Source organism: Taeniopygia guttata, chromosome 14 (genome assembly GCF_048771995.1).
Source record: "Taeniopygia guttata chromosome 14, bTaeGut7.mat, whole genome shotgun sequence".
NCBI lineage: Eukaryota > Metazoa > Chordata > Aves > Passeriformes > Estrildidae > Taeniopygia > Taeniopygia guttata.
This window is the reverse complement of record NC_133039.1, coordinates 12388043-12409268: the sequence shown is the minus strand read 5'-3', so window position 1 is coordinate 12409268 and position 21226 is coordinate 12388043. Positions and strand designations below refer to the sequence as shown.

Here is a 21226-nt window from a genome sequence, read left to right as displayed (position 1 = left end):
GGCAAAATATGCAATTAAACCTATTTGTTACCTTTCTGGGTTTTCCAGTCCTTGAGTGAACACCAGTTGTGCTGCTGTGTTTCAGATTATGCAGCAACATTGTAAACACAGACATTTAACTTTACTAACTCAGAACCCCAGAGATGCAGATCTTCACAGAAAAAACATTCTGATTTGTTAAAGTCTGAACATAACCACTATAATGAGTAGATACAATTTTAAATCATCTTGGAATATAGCTGATAACAATAATTTTTGACAGATTAGATTAATATACCCAGTAATTAATAATAAAATAAGAACATAAACCTAATCAGTTAATAAGTAAATTTTTCATCTCCACAGTAAAGTACTTGAAGATTTTGAGTAAGTAATAGAATATCAAGTTCCTTTAGTATTACTGAGAAAAATAACTTGGCCAGTCAGGTTCTGTTTGTAGTGGGACTCACCTGAGAAATCTTTGTAATCTCAGACTACAGTTTGGAATTTTTTATCCACAATTTGTACACATAGGTGGGAGCAATAATCATTCAACCACTTTCACATGATGAGGGTTTTATTAAAAATCAAACAAGAATGTTCTTTCAATTTATTCTTTCTCTTATCAGAGTAAATGGGGGAAAGATTAAAGTAAAAAAGGAATGTGTTAAGATGTCGATAAACTCAGACCTGTTGTTAGATGAAATCCTTGAGTTATTTTATCAAGATCTCCAGGGCATTAACCATCATCAGGTGGGAGATCAGAGTAACTACAAATACCCATCCTCAGCTGATTTGTGTACAGAGAGAAAATGTGTTTTTTCCTCAGAAGTGTTAGGTCAAAATTGTCTAGAATTATATCCTTTCAATTCTGGGATTTTATTTGTTTTTATTTTAAAAAAGTATATTTTAGGAATAAAAGATTCAACTCCAACATTTGTCAAAGATCTTGAACTTAGCATTTTTTCTACATGATCTTTCTCATATAGTTTGCATTTAGGATCTGCATGTTTCTCTTATGATTTTTAGTTTTATGACTCTCCAGTGGTGTACAAAATGAACACTCACCTATCAGACATTTGAGTAAGTGTAATGGCATTTATTTAGGATGGAGGTACAGAAATCTTCACTTTCAGGTAGCGGTGAGTTGACCTTTGCTGCCTGGCAGACCCCACTGAGCCCCTCTCTTGCTCTCTCTCTGCAGCAGATTAGGAGGAGAAAAGATAAAAAATCTCATGGATCATGATGAAGACAGGGAGAACACTTATTAGTTATCAGGGCAAAACAGGCTCAACTCAGGAAATACTAATTGCATTTTTTGCCAATTAAAAATGGAATTGGATGGTGAAAACAAAGACAAAAATAAAAATACCTGACCACAACTCCTTTTCTGTCCAGGCTCCACTTCACTTCTTTATTCCCAACTCCTTCCTCCTCCCCCAACCCAAGGAGCACAGCGGGAGGGGGGAGTTGGAGATGCTGTTTTGTGTCCCATATATTTATTTAGGCAGTGAGTGTAAAAAATGAGGGTTTTCATATTCAGCATTGAATTTTTTGAGCTTAGACACTTGAGATACTTTGGACCTATTTATCTGACTTCAGATTCTCTTTGAATGCTTCAATATAGACATTTCAGTCTTTAGGAAGAGGAATGTGTAATTGAGAGCTCGTGTTCCCCCACGGCAGAGGACCAGCAGTGTTCTTGGAACCAAGGTTCACAGGAAGGAAATGCGGCTAATTCCAGTTTTGATTTCCTGGTCTATTTTTGAGACCGGTATGGGAATTCCTTGATAGGAATTTCTTTAATTTCCATATTATTTTCCTTTCTTCTAAAGAAAAAACATTATTGGAAAGAGTAAAATCTATTCCATTCTAATCCAAAGCACTCCTCCCTACCTCCTTTTTTTCCCAGACAGCAGCAAAGAAACCTGAATGAGAACAGACTGGCTGAGGAATATTTCTCCCACATTAAATTGTATGATTATCGTTCTCCTTCATCATTGCTGATAAGAAAAATGTTTCTTGGAACCTGAAGTGTGACTTGAGATGGCACTGATAAAGCATCCAGCATGACTTTGAATTTTTATTATTTCACCTGTTCAAAGTTGAATTTAAAACCTATGACTATCTTAAGGTTTTTTAAACCCCCTCTTTATCTGGGTGTATTTTTAAACTCTGAAATGTAAGACTCTTGATAGATTATATGGAGAAGATGAATCTCTTGAATCACATACATTATGTACTACATCTTTTTTGTAACTTGAAATAATGAATGTAAGGTTGGCTGTGACAGATTTTTACTTCACATATCAATAACAAGTCTCATAATGTAACATTTTAGAAAGGAAGAAAAGGAAATAGTATGAATATTATTACGGGAGTTTTTATACAGCACAATTTAATTATTTGCTTCAGTAATGTTAGTTAAATAATTATTTCAATGTGGAAAGCCCTCGCAATCCCATCCCTTCACAAACTAAATGGTTTCATTAGCAGTAATGAATTTACAAGGCAATTTCAAAGTTTCAGGATTCCTTGTCTGTCTGAGATTTACAAAGGCCCTGGCTAGGAGAGATGAATTAACAACTCATTAAAAGGAGAGCATGCATTTGGTATTTTTATTTTCTGTGCTCACCTCCCTGCCTCTTGACTTTCAGAATGGGGAATTTGTGAGCATTTCTGCCAGTTTGTTCTTGATGCCAGTCCATAAAGTGTCATATTTATTTGAAGATATCCAAGGAATCTGAAACAAGAATAATAATAAAGTGTCAGGTCTGTGTGTGCTAATGGAAGATGACTTTTAACTTCTTTGTGCATGGTAACTAAATATCAATATCTTTATCCCCTCAAAGTGACCAAAAGATGAATTTCAAACCTATAATGGCATTAAAATGCATCAGAAATGAAAAGAACATAAGGATTCATCATAGGTCAGAAAACAAAAGTGCTTTTAAACTATCAAAAGCACAGTATATGCTATTCTCATTTTTTTTCTAATTCAAGTTTCTGAAATATTTATTAAGGAATAATCTGCAGAATAATGAATATTGCTTTCTTGTAGAAGTACAGAATGTATGCTATATTTCTGCTATAGCATTTTATTAAATATGCATGATGTGAGTTTGTAGTCACTTTGGGGCCAGCTACTGACTGCTCTGTGCTTTAGCAAACAATGCTGGTTCAGTGAAGGTAAAAAACCCAAAACCATTAGTTTAGTGATGGCTTCTCACCACTTAAAAAATAACAACAAAAACCATAAAAATAAATTTAAAATTCTTTCTTTCTCTTGATAGTTTGGTGATATTAGAAAGTTACATGTCCTATAGGATACATGTCCAAATGAAATATTGATTTAAATTTTGAAAAAATGAAATGTTTAAGCAGAAAGGTTTATGCTATTCTCAATAGCTGAGGTCATAATTCCTTAATAAAACAAAAGAGTGGTAAAAGAAAGTACCTAGGATATGTTCAGATAGCATTAAAGTAAAAAAAAAAAAAAAAAAAAAAAATTGGCATTACTAAATTTTGCCACAAAATTGTAGGAGAAACTACTTCAAACTCAGAGAAAAAAGAGAAGACACAGCATCTTTCCAGGCTGTCACAGTCCCAGTGCCTTAGCACGCAATCTCATCATTCCTGCTGGGATAGGCAGAATGTGTCCCCAGTGATTTCTGGGAACCAAAATATTCCTGCAGACATGTCAGGAATGTCTGTCTCCCTGAAGTCACAGCTGTAGTCCTGTCTCATCAGAGCAAAATGAAAAATAATAATAAAAAAAAAAGATTCTGCCTGTTTTTAATTAGCCATTGACTCACTGGGTCTGTGATGTCTGACAGGTTGAAAATCTAAAACAAACGTTCACTTTTATTTGTGATTTAAGATTTTCATCATGTTTTATGTTCTAAATGATAAACAGCTAAAGGAAGAAAGTCACCAGCAGATTACTTGGCATTTTTAAATTAGCAGAACATGCTTATAGAAAACCTTATTAATGATGTAAATGATAAAAGTAGATGCAATATCCAGCTGATAAATCATCACTGCTGAGTTGGGGATTTTGCTGTTGGTATTAAAGGTTCATTTCAGATATGTGCCAGGGTATTTTTAACTGGATAATTTTGTATTGCTGAATTAGGGAAACACAATTTGAATATCTTTTTAGACCATGCTTTTTTTTTTTTTTTAACCTAATCCAGCTGTCTGTTACTAAAAATCTGAATTAATGGCCCTGGTTTATTTACATATACTGTGGGAACAATGTCATTTAAGGCTGATTATGTTAAATCACTGTGTTGCTCTTGTGAGAAATGCAGTTGCTTAAAGGGGGTACTTCTATCAGAGCAAAGTCTTACCTCAGTGTTATTATTCAAGGCACCACTCAAATTGCCTTCATAAATATCCAGCTGTAGGAACTCTAGCATCAAGGTGTGATATATAGATAAGAACAGCTTCTGAAAATGGCTTGTAGCTGGTATCTAAACTTTGCTATAAATAATGCTCTCAACTGTGTTTTTCCCCACAATATTTACAGCTCTGACTGGGAATATCTGCAGTTTCCACCCCTTTTAAAGAACTTTGCAGTCTTTTCTCTGTTCTTTCTATAAGCAGGCCCCACAAAAGGAAAACAGGAATTCAAAATCTTTTGCTTTCAAATAGTGAATAGTGACTACAAATAGTGAAAAATAAAGTTCTTAGCTGAAACACACTGTCAGAGTGGAGAGACCCTTCAGAATTAATAACCTTTGTGGGGTGGGAGGTTTGCTCTCAGTATTAAAACCTGGAACTGGAGTGGCTCTCGTGTATCACTGACCAGCTGAAGAGGCCATAGCAAATAAACTGATTAATTCCTATATGAAAGTTTTACACAGAGGTTCTTGAAACAATAATTAACTATATTTTATGCAATTTCAGAGGAAGGAAGGATAAACTTGCCTATTCAAAATTAGAACATATAGATAAATTCTGTTTATTTAATCCTGTAGTAATTACAACTCTTGCTCACATTTCTTTCTGTTTCTACCATCACACTTTCTTAGTTCTATTTCCAGTAGGAAAACTTCTCCTTGGTAGTCTGTAAGTTCCTTTAGTGTTTAGAATTCCTCAGTAATACTTTCTTAATAGTATTGTCATTTCCCCTAAGTGGTGACTTTCTTCCAAACCTGCCATGCTGCATTTTTTTTTCAAATTTTCCTTTCTCACCAGGAAATGTACTGTTTGTGCATCATGGAGAATGCAAGGCAGTAACTTTTTGAGGGATTTATTTGTGCATATGAATGAAAGCTGAAGTGACAAGGCCAAATTTTGAGTAATTTCAATATTTTAGAAGTAAATCTGAATTATTTTAGAAGTGAATTTGAATTTAGTTTGGCTTTTGCCATATGAAACAAAACTATAAGAGAAATTTGAGTAGCTGTGTTGTGCAATTTGGTTCCTGCTCTAAGCTCCAGCCCTGTGAGAAGAGGGACTCCCAGGGTGTTTTTGTTACCTGCAGCTTTGTATCAGTGCTGGAGATGATCAGGGAAGCTGTGGGGCAGTGACAAACAGAAATCCTGCTGCTGTTGCAGCCCAGTCACTGCAGAATCAGAAGGTGAAAACAGGCTGGAGAGGATTTGGTAGTCAAGTAATTGAATAATAATAATAATAAAAGGATATCTGCTTGTCTTTGGTAGAGGAAACACCAAACAGGGGCTGATCTAATGGTATGCACTGACCTAAGAAATTGTGATATTGTGATTTAGTTAAAAACAAGGTTTTACACATGGATCCTACTTTGCAATACAGTGAGGTTTTGCTAGAAGGGTGTGTCCTGAAAAATGAATGCCTTTTCCTAATTTACTTCGGTAACAGACTTTAAATGCACTGCCACTTTTTTTTTTTTTTTTTTTTTCTTTTTTTTGTTAAGCTGATAGAGTTTACCTTGAACTACAGAGTTGCATATAAATATAGGCAGTGCTGAATGAAGGAGCTTTTGAAATAGTTTGAGATGTCCTTATGTAAACCATCATATACATAATGTTTATACATTACATCAGAGTTTCCCATTCTCAGAACTGCTGGACAGTTTATAAATCTGTAGCAGTTTTAATAACAGTTTATAAATCACAGTAGCATCTCACACTGCCAGATTTTAGCTGATACTGTGAAGTGTCCTTGTGCATCAAACCCATCCCTTGCACTGTTCTGTATTTGACTGTTGAGAAATGGGGGCAAAAGAAAGATTTTTTTTTTAACTCATTTTGAGGCATTTGATAATTTTGGTTGTTGGGCTGTTTTTATATTTTGTTTGGTTTTTTTTTTAACTAGACACTAATAGAATGATAGGTAGCTTTGTATTTAGCTTTAAGTTTTCATAAAGCCTTAAAATGAAAATGAATGCCATGTTTGTTCTGAAGGACTATAAATGGCTTATTGAATTCCCTGAGTGTATTGGTTTTTATAATAGTTCTGTGTTCATTCACTCTAAGGTCATTTAGAGTCTTTTTTCAAATTATAATAATCTCCCTTTCTAATGCTTCCTAAAAAGTGTAAATTGAGACCACAAAATACTGTCTTGTATAATGTTACTGAGATTACAACTGCTTGCTAAAATATCACTGAGAAGTTGATTTCTTGAGTAATGAATTTTCTAAGGAAGACATTTGTAGCTAGAGGGCAGCTTTTGAAGCAGAGTTCTTAAATTTGTGATAGATTATTTCATTGTTGAGCATGTCATTTTTGACTAAATGTGCTTTCTGTACATTGAAAAGAATGGTTCATTTTCTTCATAACACTGCTGGTTAAACAATAACACCAAGAAGCTTCAGGGAGAGCTGGAACCTGAGTGGAGCACTTTTGAAAAAGCAAATTTTTATGCCTTTTTGTGTTTGCTGCTTGTCAGAGGTGGTTCATTCTGGGACCTACTGGTTCCAGTGGGCAGAATTTGCTCTGTTTGTAGAAATCACAGTCTCTGCTGGGCTTGGAATGTGCAGCAGAAGGAATTTGGCTGCACAGGTAAGGCTGGGGCAGTGATGACACCTTGCAGGTTGTTCTGAGGAGACTCCCAGGCTGGTTAGAGCTTCATCCAGCACCATGGTTTAAGGATTAAAGCAGATTAAATGCAGCAAATGTTGGCCCTTTGATCTCACTGGGCTGGTTAGGTTTGTGTCCAGGTGTAAAGTTTGCAGATCAATACAATGAAATCAAACCTCAGCTGATGTCTGTGCTGTTGACTCTACAAGAGGCTGAGGAAGGAATGTCAGAGGTTCTGCTTTTCTTCCTGCTGCTTCTCTTCATGCAGCAAACAGGAACTCTGCTGATCCTGGTAGTTCAGGTACCCAGGTCATCCTTTTTGCAATTCTAACACTAATTGTTTTACCATTGGTTTGTCATTTGTGTACATAGGTGCAGACATGCATCTTTAAAATCCTGTTGTACTGTGAAAAAATGCATAAAGCTGAATCTTAGAATGTGATGTACAATAAGAGGCAGGCATCAGCTGTAAACGAGTTTGACATCTTCTGGCATGGTTACAGGAAATCCAAATTATAAATGGGAATCTATCTTTTTTTGGTGCTTTTGAAAGAATCAAATTCAGTTGTGTAGTGTTATTTCATTAGGCTTCCTTTTCTCTTTTCAAATAATGGTTATTTTCAAATTTCAGTTCAATTTCTCTTTTTTATGAAACAATTTGGTCTCCATACAGTTTCCATTTTTGTCACTTATCCCCAGTGTAAAGTATAGTGAAAATTTTAGTGCTTCATTTCTCCTTGTAAACAAGTAGATTTTTTTTCTGGTAAATGACTATTTGATACAAGCAAATTACTTATTTGTGTTATCCTAATTATTACAGCAAGACATAGGCATGACTACAAAGGGAGAGACGTTCTGTGTCACCTTCTGGCCAGGTCACTCTGTTTAGTTCACAAGCAGCATTTTGTCCCATCGCCTTTGCTTTTGCCCTGCATCCCTCCATGGTGACTGCCTTGGGATGATACACACCTATAAATGTGCAGAGTTGTTCTGGGACTTGGATAAAATTCACAACACAGAATGGCACTGCAGATGTTATGGGAGAAAAAGCCAAACATGACACTGGTGCTTCAATCTCCACCTTTGGACTCCAACACTTTCACTCACTGCACTCCCAACACCTTTGCTCTTCTTGGGAGGATCCTGGAGTGCCGAAGACCACCCTAGGTTGGGGGTGGTTCCGTGTGGTGGAAAAGTCTCTCCTCCAGCCCGTGCTTCCAAAGAAAGGCTCAGCAGTCTCTGTTGTCCGGTCTCAAGGCAGTTTATTGCAAGTTATCTAAAAGATTTTCTTCTGGGGCTGCTGTGGTTTGCTCACAGCTCAGGCAGAGGCACACACACACCCTGACATCCTCTCTGACTCCCGACTGCTTCTTCTCTCCCCGCCCAGGGCTGTGCTGTCTTTTATATGGTACATTACGTGTTACATGGGTACAGTTTGTCCCCAATGCCTATCACCTATATTAAATGGTGCTTTTCTACTCTAAACCAACCTGTGAGTGCCAACATCACCAAGAACATGGAGGTAAGGAAGGAGAAAGAGGGAGGACAGGGCAGGCCCTGATCCCTCCATCTTAAAACTTCTGACCCCCATGTACAAAACCAAAACCCCCCTGTACAGCACTCAAAAATTCTTCCCTTTACTTTGTGACTACTTCTACTCTAATATCTAAACTTTTGTGACTTCTTGTTCTCCCTGCAAGGTTGGTAAATCATTCCATGGTTCAAACCCAAAATCACAGCTGTTTCCAGCTGCCTGCCAGGGTCTCAAATGCTTCTGACCTGGGCCTGGAACCTCCAAAAATGTCTGAGGGACATTTTGAGTTCCGACACTGGAGGAGCTTCTCAAACAGTAAAATGTGGTTCAGTCAACCTTGTCAGCAGGGACATGTGGCATCAGAAGGCTCCCAGACTTACTTGTTCCAGTTACACAGTCATACATTTTAATGCTTGTTTTAAAGTTGTCTGAGCCCACATGTGGAGGAAGTGTGTCAAACCATTTCCATATATCTGATTGCACTGATCAGAGCTGAGCTTGAGAAGTTTGCCACAGATGTGTTACCCCTGCCCATTCCAAATGCTTCAGCTGTAGCAAGTGACACTGATTATTTTGACAAGGTGGGGGGGAGTGAATAAATGCAAAGAAACAGAAGAAGAACAAAAATTTTTCAGTTGAAAACAAAATTGCTTGAAGATTTCAGTATTTTTTTAGTTAAATTTTAGCATTGAAAAAAACTTGAAAGTTTGAAAAGGTTACTTAAAGGAAGCTCAGAACAACTGAGAACTATGAGTAAGTGCCTGTGTTCTGTATGAGATCAGCAGTCTTTTTTTCCCTCATGATTCAGCCACTGTTGGTGACCTCAGCCCAAAAACCTGCAAAGATGCTGCCCCAACTATGATGTTTCACTACTGGTTTTGGCCTTAAGGAGGAGGGTACACAACTGTCTTTAAGAGTTAGAAATGTTACTGAACACATAGGGAGAAACAAAGCCCCTGTTTAGAATGAGAAATTTTCTAAATATCATCAGGTCTTGGAAAGAGAGAGAAAAGAAAGTGATGCCTATAACTTCCTGTACAGTGAAAATGTCGAGTAGGAGCAGGGGAAGGAAAAACTAGTGAAGTGTAGGGTCTGTCTGCATTTTCCATAAAATGATGCTGAGCTTTTAGGAGAAAAAAAAAATTTAGTAAATATTGAAGAGAGTAGAAAGAATTTAATGAGTTTTTGTAGTACATACCAAGATGGATATCGAGCCAGGGTGACAGGAGTGCAGAAGACAACAGTTTAAATGCTGTTATGGCCTGTTGCTTTTTTACAGTGATATCCTAGAATCAGCCATGAGCTTTCCCCACGATTATTACAGCTTATTAACTTGGGAACAGTGAGAGGTAATGTGTGAGTAGCCAGCTATTAATAGTGACCATTTATTTAGAAGAAAGATGCGTAGCACAAGGAGAGTAACTTTGCAAAGTGGCTCCTAGTGCCATCTAAAGTACTGAATGCTACCATTTAGTTTCTATGAAACTATAAAGACAACTTTGGCCAAGTTCCTGCTTTTACAAATTGGTGTTTCTGTACTTCATTCAGCAAAGTGATAGCAGTTTTAGCATACAGCAAATTGGATGGAGATGTGATTCCTTTGTCTTCACAGTGCTCTCTTACACTTACATTAATAATCGTTATAACACAGTTATTGCTCAGCTTTTTCCCTTGCTAAAGTAAAACAAAAGCAGTCTATCTCCTTGATGTATTTTGCAGAGTGAATATAGAGTAAATCTCGCCCATAAAAGTGCTGTTGGGTTGACAGCGTTGTGAAATGAAGTTCTCTGCCCAAATTAATATGGCCTATATAAAAGTACAGGTCTCTCAGATATTGTTTAGCTCATGAAGGTTAATCTGCTTAAGTCTTGTGTTTTGCACACCTTATTCCATCACTTTTTGGATGGCCTGTTGAGAATACTAATAAATACACGTTTTAAAAATGCACATGTAGATGAGTCCATAAAATTAACTCCAGTGATCCCAGATAGGATGGGGCAAGGAAAAACAGATTATTTCCAAGTCAAACTTCCAGAGAATCATTTTGCCTTGATAGATTTTTATTCTTTTGGTGTGGATTGGATCCCAGCTGCACCACCTAAAATTCTTTAGGTGTCTTTTTGCACCTCCACAGTGGCTGGAGTATAAATTTGGGGTACAAAAACACACCCTGCTGTGCAGAGAACCTTCCAGCAGCAGGTAACTGATGGGGAAGGCAGAACTGCCCTGCCACCCATCATACTGGGCAACAGTCTGTCCTGTCAGAAGCTCTGTATTTCACTGCTTTCCTTCTGTAATGCTGTGCTTCTTGCAATTCATTGGAAAAGAAGTAAAACTTGGTTTTCTTAGAAATCTCAGTCAAGTATTTAAGTCAATTATGCAGTTTTGTTATCTTTTTAGTTTTTATTGAGAATTATAAGCTACAATGTAGTTACTTCAATTTGATTGGAGATTTTTATCACCCTGCCCTATTTTGTCTTGTCCATCTCAGGCCATTGTGCTTTTACCTGTCTTCTGAGAAAAGACTAGTAAATCCATTCCATTTACTCACTGTATTGGAATAATAACAAAAAACAAAACAAAACAAAACAAAAAAACACCCCAAAAACAGGAAAACAAACAAACAAACAAAAACCCCAAAAGCCCAAACCCAGGCAAAACAGCAACAGCTCATCTTTTCTGCTGATCAGAAAGCACTGTAAAGACTGCTGTGAAATTCTGAGTTGAATTATAAGAGCACTTACTCTGATTCCATGTTGGGTTTGAACATAAACAAATTAGAGCTGTTAATTTTGTGAGAAGTTCCATCTAGATTAGGCTTTACCTTGAATTTCCACTATCATATTCCCTAGGACAACAGAACAATAATTTGTTGTATAAACAATAACAGTAGGGACTTGGTCTCTCTGGATACCCCCATCTGGCAGAGAAAATCTGGTTGTTAGCATATCAAAAGATGTGGTGAATTTCTTCAGTTTACACAGACTTAAATTAATAAATTAATAGAACTCTGTAAAACTTTCTACCTTTTTTTTTTTTTTTTTTTTTTTGCTAAAATTAGGAATCCTATTACATTTATGAGATGGTTTTATTTTTACTTTTACATATTGAAAGGAAAGTCTCTACCCTCCTTTTCTTTAGGTACCGAATTTTGAATTTCTTAAAAACCAAAATCCCCAATTAATCTATTCTCAAGTCTTGACTTTCTTTGTTAAGGTAAGTTCCCATTGGAGACACAATGTTGCTTTCTGCTGCAGCTAAAAACAATCTCAGGATGCCTCATGGTAGTTTTTTGTTTCTTTGCACTAAAAAAGAAAACCCAAAAAACACACATTTCTGCCAAATTATCCATTGTCTCGAAACACCAACAAATAACACTCTGTTCAGCATGCTAAAATCCATGGTAATGTTCTGAAACTCTGGCTGATTTGAGATTTATTATTATTTTGTGTTATTGAAGCTTTCATTAAAGCATGAGCTCGGGGAAGGTGTTTGTCCTTTTGGTGCCACTTTTGCTTTTGCTCAATGTCACCTGGGAAGTGAAAGGACTATGGGTCTTGGAGAGCACAGGGTTAAACTGATGTGGCTTTATTCCACTGTTATTTTTATTGCTTCCTTTTCTCACCTCCTTCTGTTGATTTAAGTCTCTATTTTCTTGGATTCATTTAAAAGGATAAAACGCACACAAAAACAATTTTGTTGCTTTGATATACAGAAAGAAGAGGCAAAGTTTTAAATAATAATGACTTGCCAAATATTTTATTTTCATTGAAGTACCTGAGAAGGTTTTGTACAAGCACTTCTGTCTCAATAGAAAATACATATGCAAAAGTAGAATAACAAAAGGATTTATTGGCTGAAACGATTCCCACTGTCATGTGGTACATAAGAATTAAATATTTATTCCTACTCTCTGGGATAATAAAACTCTATTCAATTATGTTGCAGACACTAGCAAATGATTGTTGAGGCCTCCAATATTGCTGCAAATGGTAAAAAATATAGTATAAACAATACATGAGAAAACATTATGGGAAAATATTCTCTACCCACAGAGTTTGCTTCTTTGTTACAATAATTATTAAGACAGATGACAAAACCAACCGCAGTCTGTGGTACCAAAAATGTGAATTTCAAAGGTGTTCTGCTGTTGATGAGCCCAAAAGCTGCAATGGTTTGGGCTGCACGGTGCAGGATGGTTGGTCCTCCTGAGTGTCCTAAGTCTTCCTAGAAATTCAAAAGCTGTTCTTTTCTTTAGCCAGATGAGTTTAACAAAAAATCTCACTTGTTCCCTTTCTTGCTGAATAAAAGCCATTTCTCCTTTGGCAGTGGCTCTCTGCAGCAGGGCTGCATTTCTGAGTCCCTGCAGTCAAACCAGCATGCCAGGGGGTCCTGGTCTCTCTGGATCCCGGCTGGGCTCTGTCCTGTGCTGCTGACTGTGGTAATTAGCACAGTCTGTAATTACACAATGAGAGCCTGCCTCCAGTCCCAAACACAAAGCAGCAGCTTTTGTTCAGGATCTCTCCTTGCAGGTTTACAATCCCTCTTAGACTTGTTCACTGCAGGCATATCTTTGTTAGAAATTCTTCCTCTTATTTCTCCTGGGACTGTTGTGTGTAACTTTGCCAGCCCAGGAGCTCGGGCTGTGTGGTGACAATTTTGTAATTAGCTGTTCCTGGCACTAGCTTTGCTTTCAGAGGGAAGAGCGTTCCTAACCCTTGCTTTTTCCCCTCATGCCATATTTCTCTCTTATCTCTTAGAATGTGTTGTGCACTTCTTTGCAAGCAGTTGTAACCATCAGTAATCAAAACCCAGCAGAGCACAGCATTTGTCAGAAATCCCATTGCTTCCAAACTGTTGCTGTAAATGAATCCATTCCTATGCGAGTATGATAATTTTAAAAGCATTATCAGAAGAACTGGAATTATTTTCTCATTTTCTCCCAGCAAATGGATCCATTGATCCTTAATAACTTCCCAGTAATTCTGCTAATTGTCATGTTTCCATTAATAAGTTTAAAAATATGCCATCAGATTGGTAGGTGTGTGTATGCATCACTATGCCTCAAGTGCATCGAACTATTTTTAAGTGGCAGTAATGAATTTTGGCTAATAGAGAAATGTTTTCATACTTCTGTTAGTCAACAGCCTAAAGTAGATGGAAAAAATGGGAAAATATCAACAGTGCCAATCGTCTGGGCTGCCTGCCAGTATTGATAACAAAATAATTAAAAGATAACAGTGTTTAAGAACAAACTGTAAGCCTGGCCAAAGTAAAAATCAAACCCAATCAGACTAGTTCTATGCAGGGTATGCACAATATAAGGTTGTATAATGTCGTCTGCTTTTATCCTTAGGAGCTCTGAAAGAGTCAGCACTCAAATACACTTTCCTTCTTGTAGGACCCTGATGATTCTTAATTTTTAATTAGCATATTGCAGAACTCTAGTATGTTTTTTTTTTTAACTTACTTTGTGTTAAATGAGAATAAAATAAGGAAAATTCTCCTAATCAGGACTGTTTTGCCTGCAACACACAGTCTTTTCAGGATGTCTGAGTAACAAACTGCCACAACATTTTTAAGGGTGGGTATTTTTCCCATTGAAATGGCTCACTTAAACAAGCGTTTGAATGAGAGGAGAGTGTTTAAGGGAGAGAAACGAGACCATGTTTAAGAGATTGAACTTGACACAAGAGAAGCATTTGTCATTTATTCAGCTCAGCATATACTAGGAAGACTTAGAGTGTAATATTTTATTATTTTGCCTTAACAATGGAATGTTCTTCCCTCAATTGGGACTGGCAGGGAACATTTCAGCCACCTTTAAACTGCAGCCTCCTCAGTGCTGCAGCTCTTCCATAACAAACAAAAATGCTGCAAAACCCTGGAGATCAGAAGAGCTTATCAGATACTTTCAAGCAGTCTGCCTCTAGAAAATTAAAAATGTTAGAATTCCTCAGGAACCCATTGCATGTCAGCATCTGGCTGGGTCCTGGGATGCTTTGCCAGTTGTGACCCTGAGCCTGCTAATTGTGCTGGGTTTGTTTTGTTGGTTGTGAGAGCTCCCCAGTCCCAGCTGTGGAGAAGCTGTTCAGAGAGCAGCAGTTTGGGATGGAGGAGCCCTTCTCAGGGTGGATGAGTAAGCACTGATGGACATCTGCACTCCTGGCACTGCAGCCAGCACAGCCAGCTTTTGGGATTCAGGGGCTCTTTATTATGTGCTGAGGTGAGAAACTTCTGTCCACTCTCTGTCACGAACATGGGTGATGAAGATCAGGGAAAAATAGCATCCTTCTTCAATTTTTTCACCAAAAGCCCAGGCCCAGTTTCTAGTACTGTGTGCAAGTAAGCCCATGTTTGGGGCGTAGTTTCAGTTACACAGAAGAAAAACAAAGCCACCTATCACAATGAATCCAACTCTAGAAAAGAGGAACAAACTGACATGTATCCCCTGCTTTTTTTTCCTTTTCACTTTTCCTTTCTATCCATTCCAATCCCCCCCCCTCCCCAATAATGAAACAAATGTTTAAAGGTCTTTAACAGATGTTTTCTTATTTTACTCAGGTGGGATATTTATGATGCATTAGTCTCTTTTATGTCATTTTATTTTGGCAGTTACATTGTGCACTAATTAGCACACCAGAGAGATCTCCCAATAAGAGCACATGGGCAATCAGTGGTTAAGTATTTGGTAGCACATTGCAGAGTCCATGGACTGAAATGGGAGGCTGCAGCCTGTTTGCAATCCCTGCATGAGGCATAATTGCATTTCTGAAACACTCAGCTGTTGGTGCTCTGCATGTTTTGTTTGTGCAGCTTTATAAGGGAAACACCAAAACCTTGGTAAATTGTTATGAATTATGATTTTGTAGAAGTTATCCTGTGCTGGCTGACTAATGTATATATTATGTTGTGCTTGTGCTTTGTGAAAAAAAGACTGGGAGATTTAAGTACATATTTAAATATGTGTGTATGCACTTGCAGTGTGACTGAGATTCTGAGTTTTTTCTTTAACACAGCTAAAATTTTTAGAGTTACATTTTACGTGATGCTGGTGTAGAGGGAAGGAATGCAACAAAACTAATTTGAAATCTGTGTTAGAAAGCTGTTTTCTCCTAGAGCATTTTGTGTGCTATCAAGCGTTTATCTATAGCATTACATCTGCAGTATTTGTCTTCCAAAAAGCATAAAGTTTACTGTCACACTGAAAGCTGGAGTGTGACCACCATGGTAGTAATCCTAACTCACAGTCCACCTGGCTGGTAGTGGGAGATACCAGAATCAAGACTGAAACATTAATTTTTCATTTTCATCAGAAAGATGTGTCAATATGAGAGAGAATGAGTGAGTGAAACAGGCTGGGACATTTTCAGAAAATAACCAAGGCTGAGGAGACCTGAAGTCCAAAACTGCTCCCCCTCATTTGCAGTAATTAGTTTTCAAAACTGAAAAAGCTCAGCAACACATCCCCCTTCTGCAGCTCCACTTGCATGTTTCCAGCAGTTTCTCTTGCCATGAATCTTCTCAAGTGTCTCCCTGTGGAAGTCCAGAGCTTCCCTCTGGCTGCCCTGGCAGGTCTGGGACTCTGGCAGGGGTCAGGAACCCCCCTGGACAGAGCCCCCAGAGACACTGTCTGTGATCTCTGTCCATGGAAAAGAGTTTTCAATCTTACAGGATGAATTACGAGCTCTGAGGGTTTGATATGAGTAATAATTAAGTGTGGCACGGGTGCAAAAGTAAAATTTTAGGATTCTAGATGAGGGGTCCAAAGGGGACAAGATGGAGGAAATTGGGTGTGTTTTGTCCTTTTTCTCCTTCTTCATGCCCTCCATGTTTCACTGTGGTGTTGGCATTTTTCTGTTGGTTCAGGCTGGGGACACACTGTTCAACGTAGGTGACAGATATTGGCACGTTATTGTAAATCCAGCACAGGTAGTTTCTGGTATTTAATGTTTGTAACACCCCACTGAGGGCAGAGCCCCACACGCTGCCCTGCAGGACAGAGCTGCGGCAGGGCAGCAGAACATGTTAGAGATAAACAGAATAAACAACCCTGAAACCAGCACAGACTAATTATGGCTTCTTCTTTGGCAGCGGGGCTGAAAGACAGAGACTTTCTACAATCTCAGAATCATCAATACCACAGATTCCGACATCTCCCGGGCAGTTTTCCCTCATTCCCTGAGAGGTGATTCCCTCTGTGGCGGTTCCTGAGCCAGGGCTCTGTGTGCAGCTCAGGCAGGTGGAGGTTCTGGCACGTTGTGCCTCTCTGACCCAGCTGTCGGAGCTGTGGTGACACACCTGGGACAGGCAGCCTGGACCCTGCCAGGTGTTTGTTAACTGATGGTGCCCATTAATTAATTAATCACCTGTGCAAGAGCTCATGGTGTGCTCACAGGGGACCCACACATGAACACTTGGACACTCGTGTGCTCACGCATGCATGTGGTAAACCACACAATTCATGCCTATCATGCCACAATGTGGCAATCATTTCTTTAGTTCCTCTTATTTTTCCTCAGAACTGAAATACCTTCCAAATTTTGCCTAGGCAGGAAGAGTGGGGTTATGGTTCTTTGTATGTGCACATGAATGCTGGTTTGTATCCAAGAGCACTGAACATGAGACTGGGCTTTCAGCGTGCTAGAAGGATCCCAGGTTTGTCAGGTTTTGTCCTACCTGTGTAACGTTCACCTGTCTGACCACACCCCAGTTAGGGGGTATAATTAAATATATAGATGATTATATAAATATAATTATAAAAATACATAATTGATTATATAACAGTGTCACTCACTGTCAGAATGACTAAGGACAGTTCTGCTTCCATCCTTTGAAGGAATTGAGGTTTTTGTTTGTCTTCATGGTTTCAAGTGAGCTGCAGCATCTGAAGTGAGAGTTTGTGAACTTGGAAATGTGCAACAATATATGAAGCAAAGGCTTTTCTTTCACTTCTTTTTTGTCAGTGCATAATGGAGTTTTCAGAAGCCTTATTGGAAGAATAGAATTATAGAATTACTAAAAAACCATTAAATTTTAACAAAGGATTTATTTCAATGGCATCACCATTCTATCTATCCAGCTTTTTGTCTTTTGACACAAAGCAATTGCTGTTTATAGATAAATATACATAGCAAAAGTAGCACAATTTTTCTGCAGGAAAAGTAACTCCCTTGTCTTCTTAGAAATTCATTACTGATTTGGCAGGAGGATTTTTACTTTTTCTAGGCTCTTTGATACAAAGATTCATATGACTGTAACCTTGAATGCCATTAGAACAGAGCACAGCCATCACTTTGCCATGTTCGAATCAGATCTATACAGAGATCAGTTTTTAATCTGATTAGAGAAAGCTGAAAGAACCTGAGCCAAATCACGGTGTATCTGAACTGCAGTATAAAAGCAGAATTAAGTTCAATACAGTTTTGTTGGTAGCACTTCATGTAAGAAGCACATGAGGTGCTTGAACTTGAAGATTGAATTCAGTAGAAACTGTCCTGTATAATCTGGGAGAGATTTTAAAATCCCACTTTATGGTTTTTCATTTTGCTCAGTGGAATGTGAGGAATTCTGCTCGCTATTCTGATCCTCTGCTTGAGTATACCTAGAGACTTTTTTTTGGTTGGTTTTTTTTTTTTTTGTGCACCTTTAGCTATAAATCAGTGCCCTTTCATACTAGACCTTTGATGTATACTCAGTAAAAGATGCAGGGGAACAAGTTTGTCTTTATTAATCATGGTGAAAACAGAGAAGCTTTCCACCCCAGTGATGAGATTTGTGTAACTAAAAGACAGCAGGAGCCTTCGCACTCTGCAGCTCCCAACACTCTCCAGAGTCACTTCATACATCAGTGTCAACCTTGAACTGTTCTCTCCAGGGACAGGATAATTATCTTCATGAAGTGCAACTGGATGGTGTTTGTGAATGGCAACATTGAATCTCAGTTTTGCAAGAATTCTTCCTGTTCTCTCGCAGCCTGCTCTCCCATTTGATAAATTATTTGTTTCTATCTGGACACTGTGCTGGTCCTGGTCAGCAGCTCTGGGTGTCCCTGCTGGAGCTGTGGGGCTGGGCCAGGAGACTCCCAGAGGTCCCTTCCAGCCTCAGCCACTGTGGGAGTGACAGTGTGTCCCTGGGCAGGAAAGTGACTTCAGGTTGTGCAGTGGGTTTGTAATCTTACAGCTGCACAATAGAGGAAGGTGCAGTGGGTTTCCATCATTAACAGAATGCTCATTAAGTGTGGGCTTGGTTTTTTAGTGTGTTGATGGTGATACAGAATGTGGCAGCCAGCTGACAGCAGAGCTGCTGGGCAGATTCTGCTGCTACCTGCTGTAGGAAATGACCAGCTGAAGGAACAGAAATACTAAATTGTCTTGGTTTGAACAGACAGGTGTCTGTTAAGGAAAGCAGGAGCCTCTCTTGAAATGGAAAATGTAAAGCCCCTCCCTCTGAATTATTGTAATTTTGAAATTCAGGGTTTCTCAGGCAAAGATATGGGAGCAGGAACAACATTTCTTTATTAGGAAAAATAAAAATAAAAATGCAATAATACAAAAACCACTACCAGAGTCAGAGCAGGCCCTGGCACCCCGTGGGTCAGGGAGGTGGCAGCAGTCCCATCCCAGGGTAGCTCAGCCCTCCTGCAGTCCAGCTGTGCTTCTGCTGGAGCAGGATCCTGCACAAGGGGGGAGTTTTCCTCTGGAGCTCCAGGGCTGGGGGAGATGGGCCTGGGCTCCTCTGGGAATGCAGTGGGAAGAAAGCTGCTCCTCTGGGAATGCAGTGGGGAAGAAAGCTGCTCCTCTGGGAATGCAGTGGGGAAGAAAGCTGCTCCTCTGGGAATGCAGTGGGCAAAAGCTGCTGTGCTGTTCCCAGGTCAGATTGGATCCAGGTAGGAATGCTCGGCTCCTCCCCTGGGCAGAGCATCTCCCCATGGATGATGGAATTTTCTCAGCCATGCAGGGACACTCAGTGGCCATGAACAGCAGAGATCTCCTGGAGGGAGGATTGGCTGTGGAAGAGATAAAGAAAATGCCCAATGAGCAGAGGATAACTGCCCCATCCATAACAGATGGTGATAGAATGCACACCCCCAGCCACATCTTGCATTTGAAACCTAAGACATAAATCTAAAACTGGACACATTTGCTGTTTCAGCTATTAAATGATGCACTTTATCACACGAGTCCCTTTAACACTGAGCCTCATTAGTGTAGGCTTCACCTTCCTTCTGCATTTCCTGAATGATGGAGATAATGGGATTGATTCTGAAGTTATTGAAGTGTTGGTATATGTTAGAGGTGTGTCAAGTGGAGTTAATGATGTTGCATTCATGCAAGTGAAGTGAGAATCAGTAAACTGAGTATAGGAAAAAAAGTGTGGTAGGCTGGGAGAGCAAAGTCTAAGCAGGAGGATAAATCTCAGTAGTGAGAATGTGAAATTAAAAAAATGTATCATCTAGAAGGAAGGAGCACATGAGCCAGCTTCTCTGATTTGTTCTCACTATTGTCAGTATCTTCCACTAAGTTCTACTGTGCACTGCATATCATAATAGATGTACTATTTCCAAAAATGTATTTTAAAATATTTTAATCATTTATATAAATTACAACAAGGTGGGTTTTCAAAGCTATTAGTCTCATTATTTTTGCCAGCGTTAGTTCAAAATTCCCAGTGAACTACCTTTTTATAACTGGGTTTATAAACACCGAAAACACTTTTTAAAATTACATAACTTAAAAAAAAGGAGAAAAATCAAAATAGAGTTTCAAATTATGTCTGTGCATCATTTTAATGCTAGCATTAAAAGCCAACCAAAATCAAATCTGGTCCAGGATCAGTCAATAATGACCCCACTTCCTAAGGATCATTGTTATTAATTGGTGGTTTAATGCCTTATCAGTTCTTTGTGTTGCAGGTTTTCTCATTGTCCTCTCCAAGGCATGATGCTCCCCTTCATTATTTGTTCCTTCTGCTCTGCTTTTTTATACACCTGCTAAGACGTGTCCCACTCTCACAATTAACAATTATCCCCCTACTAAATAGACACTCAGATGCACTCACAGTGTGCAAAATAATGTTTTAACTTGTTCTGCCAACTGGATGCATAAAAATAACTTATCTGGTTGCTTCATTGCTGAGAAAACTTGAAGCAATTTATTCTTCTTTAAACATGCTGTGCCATTTGTATGTTTCAGGTACAGTAAATCTTGCTTCATTCATCATTTTCAAATAAATGCATAAAAAGCAATAGCTAGTCTTCTGTTACTTATAAATACCCATGAAATAAATACTGTGCAAATCTCTTTGCCTTGCATTTTTTTTTCAATTCAATACATTAGCACATTGCAAATGTGTTAATTCTTTGTGTATCTGGAGAATGGTGGTAATTGTTTTTCACTTACTTTGGAAAATGCAAGTGTAGATGTTCTATGATGAAATTACATAACCACACTTTTACCTTACTAACATCAAGGTTATTTCCCAGCTGAGAATTTAAACTGTTTTCCCAATGTCACCAAGGCAAGGGATGATGGCAAATAATGGACACACAGAAAACTGAATTTCTTGAAGAACCCCAGTGCATAATTTGAGGCTGATTGTTGGGGAGTCTGGTGGCTGGGTGACATCCTGGCTTTCAATGCCGCCTGAGAGTGTGGACCTGGGTCTCGTTCCTGAGGGGAAATTGCAGATTTGAGATTAGCTCTA

At 38.6% G+C, this 21226-nt stretch overlaps 1 protein-coding gene across 48 annotated transcripts in view; it reads left to right on the top strand.

Moving 5' to 3' along the window:
- RBFOX1 (RNA binding fox-1 homolog 1) overlaps nt 1-21226 on the top strand; it is a 1140648-nt gene that overhangs the window by 709263 nt on the left and 410159 nt on the right. The window lies entirely within an intron of this gene.